General features: G+C 41.5%; 1 long non-coding RNA gene across 1 annotated transcript; it reads left to right on the top strand.

Annotated features, from left to right (window-relative positions):
- The first annotated feature begins 743 nt into the window (after positions 1 to 743).
- Positions 744 to 7,376, top strand: LOC122134914. Its single transcript, XR_006153207.1, has 2 exons — positions 744 to 801; positions 5,953 to 7,376. It is a non-coding gene; the product is annotated as an uncharacterized LOC122134914 (long non-coding RNA).
- The last annotated feature ends 1,012 nt before the right edge of the window (positions 7,377 to 8,388 follow it).

The raw sequence follows: 8,388 nt of genomic DNA, 5'->3' as shown, positions 1-8,388 counted from the left end.
AGTCCACCTCCTACACCCCGTTGTTGTTTCTCTGCATAAGGCCCGGTGCACCAGGACGCGATATCACAGATGTCCTTCACTCGGCGCCGGGACACCAAACAGGGACCCTGGGTGGGCAATCCGCAGCGCTGGGAGGACGCACAAAGACAGGGCACCGGAGCGACGACTTCTCCTCCTACGGTCTTCGAGATATCCACATTTGGGGAACCGCTTCTTCCCTACCCATCCGCAGAGACGTGAAATGCGACGCTGTGATCGTCGGAGAATCAATCGTCCGACAAGTCACGTGCCTTGATCGTTAGTGAAGGGTTAAAGTGCACACTCCACTGGTCTACCCTTGGTGCTAGTGTTATCGACTGTTTGCTGCGCAGATCCCGCGATATCTTGAAGGCCGACACGATATGAGCCCAGGAGAGGTCGTTGCTTTGCGCGACGGAGGTTAATGACAACACGCCAGCGGCAGACGGCGGACACTGGAAGGAGGGGACTTCCAGGAGCATGATCGAGACGGTTGGCAGCCACGACGCCCACGGCGACGATCCCAGCGTGCAGACCCGCTGCCCCACGTATCGACAAGGACACGGAAAGGTTCGTTAAGACTTTTTGCTCTAAATGAATGGTTTATTGCCATGGTGTAAAGAAACAGAAACTGCTCTTTGTTTAAGAATTGATGGAATCGTCTTTTCTTGGGGACTCGACCTCCCTGGTTTTCGCCCGCCTGATGGCCTGCCACCAGCAGCAGAGTCGGAGCAGAAACTCCTGTCGGACAACATCTCCAGGACTCTACGCTCTATTAGACTAGTTAAGCCAATTTTCAAATAAACTGCTATGATGGCTTTTGTTCTACCCGCTTAAATGTTAGAAGTACTTGCGCTGTCCAAATCTATTAAAGACTGTGTCTGTTCCCCCGAATAGTGAGGTCAAAATATAAATTTTAATGTAGGATCTAGAAAAAAATCTTATCGTGAATTAAAACCCAGAAAAACATTAAAATAAATGAACAAAAAAAATTTTTTAAAGTTTGGGCTCATAAACAGTTAGGATCACTCACACCCCAAAAGCAGTTATTGTAAATGAAATGATCACAGCTAATAGTTTTGATGTACTCTGCTTGACTGGAAAACCTGGCTCAAAACCAAATAATGATTATATTGGTCTAAAGAGTCTACTCCACCAAACTACTGTTATAAACATGAGCCCCGTCAGACTGGTCGTGGGGGAGGTGTTTTGCAACAATATATAGTGATATCTCAATGTTCCCAGAAAAAAACAGGATACAGGTTTAAAATCATTTGAAATACTTATGCTTAATGTTACACTGTCAGAATATGCAAAATAAATATATTGTATCTTCTTTTTTTTCTTGGGCTACGGTGTATAGACCACCAGGGCCATATACAGAATTCCTAAAAGAATTTGGAGATTTCCTCTCAGACCTGTAGGTTTTACCGCTGATAAAAGTGCTAATTTTCGGAGATTTTAACATTCATATTGATAATACAAATGATGCATTAGGACTTGCGTTTACTAACTTATTAAACTGTTTTGGAGTAAAGCAAAAATGTCACCGGGACCACTCATCGTTTTAATCATACGCTAGATTTTAATTATATCGCATGGAATCGATCTTAACTGACATAGATGTCGTACCTCAAAGTGATGATGTTACTGACCATTTCCTTGTATCGTGCGTTCTGCATATTGATGACAAAACTATATAGCTTCGCGTTATCGGTCCGGGCAGAACTATTGTTCCAGCCACCAAAGACTCGCAAATAACCTGCCTGATCTATCTCAACTGCTCTGTGTACCCATAAATACGCATATGAACTAGACAAAAATGACTGGCAACACATGGGCACTATCTTCTCTAATACATTAGAAGCTGTTGCCCCCATCAAATTGAAAAAGGTTAGAGAAAAACGTACTGTGCCATGGTACAACAGTAATACCGCTCTCTCAAGAAAGAAACTCGTAGTCTTGAGCGCAAATGGAGAAAAACCTAACTTGGAAAGTTTTTAGAATTGCGTCCGGAAAAAACAGTATGTCCAGCTATAGACAGGCTCTAAAAAACTGCCAGGGCTGAGCATATCCACAAACTCATAGAAAATAACCAAAACAATCCAAGATTTTTATTTAGCACAGTGGCTAGATTAACGAATAACCAGACGTCACCCGATCTACAGTAAATATCCCCTCACAGTGAAATAGTAATGACTTTATGAATTTATTCACTGATAAAATAGATAACATCAGAAATACAATAACAAATGTAGATTTCTACAGTGTCTAATACTTCAGTTTTATCCATCGCACCCAAAGATAAACTGCAGTGCTTTACAAATCTATAGGACAGGAAGAGCTAAATAATCTTACCACTGCATCTAAACCAAACAACATGTTATTAGATCCTGTACCCACTAAATTACTGAAAGAGTTGTTACTTGTAGCAGAAGAACCACTTCTCAATATTATTAACTAGTCGTTATCTTTAGGTCACGTTCTCAAAACCATTCAAGCTGGTGGTTATTAAGCCTCTTATTAAGAAACCACAACCTAGATACTAGTGAACTGGCAAATTTCAATTCAAGTCTTCCATTTATTTCTAAAATTTTCAGAAAAAGTTGTGTCTGCTCAATTGTGCTCCTACCTGCAAAAAAAATGATCTCTATGAAGAATTTCAGGCCCCACCATAGCACAGAGGTGGGATTTCAGACCCCACAATAGCACAGAAACTGAACTTGTTAAAATTACAAATGACTTGCTTCTTGCGTCAGACCAAGGGCGCATTCATTGCTAGTTTTACTTGATCTTAGTGCATTCAACACCATAGATCACGACATTATGCAACAATACTCATAGATTGATTTACAAAACTATACAGGTATTCAAGGGCAGGCTTTAAGATGGTTTAGATCCTACCAGTCCGATCGCTTCCACTTTGTTTATTTAAATGGGGAGACATCATCTCATGTATCACCAGTAAAATTATGGAGTGTCACAAGGATCTGTCCTAGGTCCTCTGCTATTTTTCAATATACATGTTGCCCCTTGGTAATATTATTAGAAAATACGGGATTAGTTTCCACTGTTATGCTGATGATACTCAACTATATGTATCAACAAGAACAGATGAAACTTCTAAAGTATCTAAAGCTAACAGAGTGTGTTAAAAATGTAAAAGATTGGATGACCAATAATTTTCTCATATTAAATTCAGTTAAAAAAAAAGATAATACTTATTGGACCAAAAAACAGTACACAGAATCTTGCAGATTACAATTTGCAACTAGACGGATTGTCAAATCATATTTCCCATGTTACAAAAACAGCATTCTTCCATCTTAGAAACATTGCCAAGCTACAAAACATGTTCCCTGTTTCTGATGCAGAAAAGCCAGCTCAATGCATTTCATGACCTCTAGATTGGACTATTGTAATGCACTGCAAAGTGGTTGTCCTGCATCTTCAATAAACAAGCTACAGGTAGTCCAAAATGCAGCGGCTAGAGAGTCCTTACCAGGTCAAGAAAATATGAACATATTTACCCCAATTTTACAGTCTCTGCACTGGCTTCTTATTAAGTTCCATATCAGTTGGCCCCCAACCTGAGGAACCCCAGTGACAAGTTGATGTGCTTTGGAGACCTCCCCTCCCCAAGCCACCCTGAAAGACCTACCAGTGAGATAGGATTCAAACCAGCGAAGTGGAATCCCTGTGTTGCCCAGTGATGAGAGGGCCGACAGGAGGATCTGATTGACGGTTTGTCAAACGCAGCAGATAGATCCAGCAGAATAAGAACTGATGATTTGGGAATCAGCTTCTGCAATGTGCAGGGCTTCTGTGACTGACAGTAGCATCTCAGTTGAATGGTCACTCCTGAAACCTGATTGGTTAGCGTTCAGTTTGTTGTTCTGTGAGAGAAACAATGATATCTGGTTGAAAACAACTCTTTCGTGGGTTTTTGCTATGAAAGGAAGAAGAGAGACTGTAGCTGTCTGCAAGTGAAGTGTTTAATGTAGGTTTTCTGAGCAGTGGGGTTACCTGAGCCTGCTTGAATGCAGTGAGGTAAAGTGCCTGTGAGAAGAGATGTGTTGATGATGTATGTGAGTGGCGGTAAAACACTGGTAAGACAGAGGAAAGAGTGTGTAAGAGAAAGAGAAATTGTTAGAGAGATCAGCTGGGGTTGCTAAGTCTTCTGAATCCAGGTCTCAGTCAAGCCCAAGATGCTGAGTGTGGAGTTTAAAGAAAAAGCAGAAATGAAGTCTGCTTTGTTGACAGCTGCCTGACAATTCCAGAGACCCACAGAGAAAGAAAGAGGTGCAGTAGAGGATGTCGAGATAGGATGCAGGTTAGCAACATTGTGTTGCCGTCTGTGTGTGACATTAGAGTGTGGTCGAGAGACAACCGGGATGTTTTGGAAACACATGATAGAGGTGGAAAAGAGAGGACAGAAAAGGAGAGTGTGTACAGGGAAGATAAAAAATATATTTAAGTGCCTTGCTGGTTTCGTTTGCTCGGTGAAGTCGTGCAGGGTAAAGTCACAGGTCTTTACACTCGGTCTTCAATCAGCTTCTGCTGATACTTCTGATAAATCCACACTCTAAGACACTTAAAGTGAAAACTGCTGTGGCCGCCTTCTAAATATCACAGCCAATAGCCTATAGCCGGGCAATTCCTCAAATCAAAACTATAGTTTGCACTTAAATGCATGATGGGCGCAATGCAAATTACACATCTACATTAACAGGCAGTACCATGGGGGGGCGTGGTGCATGTGTTGCGCATAAGATGTACATGTGTTATGGGGTGATGTGCACTGGACAACATGATTGGCTCAGAGGTCCTTCTCTGTTTTCAATGTATCTCTTTACATATTATAAAATCAGACAGTGAGAGTGTGAGGGGTATCACTCTGCTTACAGTTTTTCTCTCTGTGTGTAAACTGATAATTTCTGCAGAAATTAAAAGCAAGACAAAGACAAAACTCTGTTTGGTTATTCATTCTCAGTCTTCACAATTATTTTATTACTTTATTAAATTAGAATTTCCATGACAAACTTGGCGACAAAGATGGGATACTATGGGCTAATTGTCCGTGACCTGAGGACGTTAGTTGGCCAATCACACTAAACCCACAAAGGGTTTAGCCCTAAACCCCAAAAGGCTTCAGGGAAGGGGGGGCTGACATCTGAGAGCTTGTGGACCTTCACTGCTGGTTTCTCAATGGATCAGAAAACGCGTGCTACAAACGGTGAGACTGATTTTTAAATTCCAATACCCTTGAAAATGAATAAAATTGGGGTTTTAATTGGGCAAATTAAGATCTGGTATTCCCAGACTTTGTTGGTGCAAGTCCGAGCCACCCATTTGGTTTCATGAGTAAGTGAAAACAGTTTTCACGGGTAAGTGAAAAACAAGTCTGCGAGTAAGCAGGACCATCTTGCATTGAAGCAAGACAGAGGGGTGACAATACTTCGTACCAGTAAGTGCGAAGCCACACGGTGGTTATGACCACGTGTGTGAAGGAAAGAGGTAAAGTTCCAGGTAAAGTCTTGGATTGCAAAAATGTGGTCTGGAATGTCAAATCTAAGATTGATCTAGATTATTTGGACATTCCAATTTACAATTAGCTGAAAAAGAAATATGGGAAAAGAATTATGGAAGTAATACCCAGAATAGGTTGAGAATAATGGTTTTCCAAAAAAAATATGTGAAAACAAATTAAGGGATGAGAAAAAGTTGAAAAATAAACAAACAAAAAAAAAGTTTCAGAAACATAAGAAATACTTAAATTATTGGTTTGAAGAAGCAGAACGCGGAGAAAAAAATGCAGACATCAAAGGAGCTGCCATTTAGGAATGAACTGAAAAATGATAGTTCTGTAGCAAATGCTGACAAAAGAAAAGAACAGATCATACTGCCTCAAAATTCTTCTCTTTATCCCCTTAGAGAACTGCAGTGTGCCAAAGTGGACATTTATCTGGACTCCTGGCCTCACCCCTATCAACAAATGCCCACAGCAGCCCCAGATTCAACCACCCACTGCCACCACCACCGCTGCCTCCATCCTACAGCGCAATGGCAACTGCACCGGTGCTCGCTCGCACCACCCGACGAAAGACAAGCACCTGCCCCTGCAACAACTTCAATGGCATTGAGATCATCCAGACCATCTGCCACCAGCGACGGCATGAGAGTGATGAAATACTCCACGACTGGAGTCAGCACCAGATCTAAAGCTCATGAGAGAGTGACAATGCAGCCTGACAGTCTGGATGAAATGAACTGGAGGAAAGAGGAGAGCACGTTGGAGCTTTCCCCATGATTCAAGTGGCTGGGCTGAACAGAACTCCGATGGTTTTTCGTCCATGGAACGAGAAAGGCTTGAAAGAGGCTATGACACACTTGCCTCACCCTAGAGACTCTGTAGAAAAGTTTGCAAAGGACATGGACAAGTTCTGTCAAGAATTTAGCCTCACCATGCAAGAATTGAAATGTTTGCTTATGCTCAAATTGGGGGCAACAGACTGGCACAAGATACGCCCACATTTCACCACAAGCAACGTCCAGAGGAAGATCGCAGACTGAAATCACACAGACAACGAGGCATATCATCAGGCAGTGGAAACACTGTGTCAACGGATCAAGACTAGTTTTCCAGTCAGGGTGAACACCACCAAAATCAACTACTGCTTGCAACAGAGAAATGAGTCTGTTGACGACTATTATGTGCCTTTATATGAAACATTTAACAATTACAGTGGAATACCAGAACCGGATAAACATGGAGAAGTTCCACAGATGTGGGAATCTCATCTGCAAAGCAGCGTTATGAGTGTACTGAAACCTGAAATAGCTGCAATCATCAGACAATCCTGCATCTGATTGGAGGACGAGAAACTGGAAAGGGATAAGACAGCATGCCCTCCATGCTGAAAGACTGCTGGAAGAGAGAGCAAGGAAGAAAAAAGGAGAAAGAGCTTCAGCAGACAGTTCTTACGATATATAAAGGCCCACCAAGACAAGGTATGAATTACAGGGGCCGAGGACAGGGGCGCGGGGATAGGCAGAGGACAGAGATTGTCTCAGATCGACCCAGACCTTTTTTTTTTCTCTGCGGAGAGAAAGGACACTGGAAGATGGATTGCCCAGCTTTGACGGATTGACAATAGAGACTTTCACAGCAGAAAGTCAGAGAAGGAGGAGGAGTTGGGAGCAAAGTCTACCAAGACCACGCAGCACAAAACAGATAAGACTGAAGCACCACACATAGTCTATCTAATCCAGCTAACTGCAAGGAAGAAAAAATATGCTTGCTTATGTTTCCGCTCATAGCATCATTTGGAATAAAAATTAAACATATGAACAGAAAATGGTTTTCATGTTTAGACACAATAGACCTTAAATGTTTAGTCTGGACAGAAACCAGATGTGCTACTATTGTTGATTTGAGAAATGAACAGCAAATGTTTTTTGATGTTTTGATTCTCTTCCGCATGAAGATATTGGTTTATTTGTAAAGATGTGTATTTTTCATGTAAATTGGATGGAGACAGCAGAGGAAAATGTTGAAGAATTCTCCTGTGCATACACCTATCTTCCCTGTCAAAAAGATAAGGGATAAAGGCCAACCAGCAGAGTGGCGTTTTGTGCAAGATCTGTAGGCTGTGAATGAAGCAATTGAAGCTCAAGCTCCAAAATATTCCAAAATCCGTATACAATTTTGTCACAAGTGCCAAGCGATGCTGAGTGGTTTTCAGTTGTTGATCTATATAATGCTTTTTTTCTCAGTGCTGGTTCACAAAGACATCCAATTTTGGTTTGCTTTCAATTTAAATGGTAAGATCTACACTTTTACGAGGCTTTGTCAAGGCTATTTGAGAATTGCCAACGATTTTCAATGAAGCACTGAGAAGAAGCTTAGAACCGCTGCAGCTAACACCAGGTATAGCATTGCTTCTGTATGTGGATCATGTTTTGATCGTAGCAAGAGATTGTTAAAAACATTTGGCTGCTGATGGTCTTAAAACTAGTTTGTCAAAATTGCAATTTGTATAGGAGGGAGGGTGACATTTTTGGGGACATCTGAGAAACGAAAATAGGCAATTTAGGATTCCAAAACCTGTCCTGAAAAAAGCAAACTAATGTCATTTTTGGGCATGTGTAATATTGTCAAAAAGTTCATTCCAAATTTATGCAGTTGAAGAATTGCCCATGAGCACTTTGGGCTCACGCAAAGGGCATGCAACCACATGACAAACTAACATGGGCCCCAGACGCAGAGAAAGTAGAAAGTATTTGAGAACTAAAAAATACTGTTACAAACATCACCAACCCTGGGACTCCCAGACCCAGAGATAATTTTTGTACAAACTGTTGATGAGA

Source organism: Cyprinus carpio, chromosome A22, assembly GCF_018340385.1.
Source record: "Cyprinus carpio isolate SPL01 chromosome A22, ASM1834038v1, whole genome shotgun sequence".
In the NCBI taxonomy this organism is placed as follows: Eukaryota; Metazoa; Chordata; class Actinopteri; order Cypriniformes; family Cyprinidae; genus Cyprinus; species Cyprinus carpio.
Note: the sequence above shows the minus strand (reverse complement) of the source record. Positions and strands in the feature narration are given on the sequence as shown.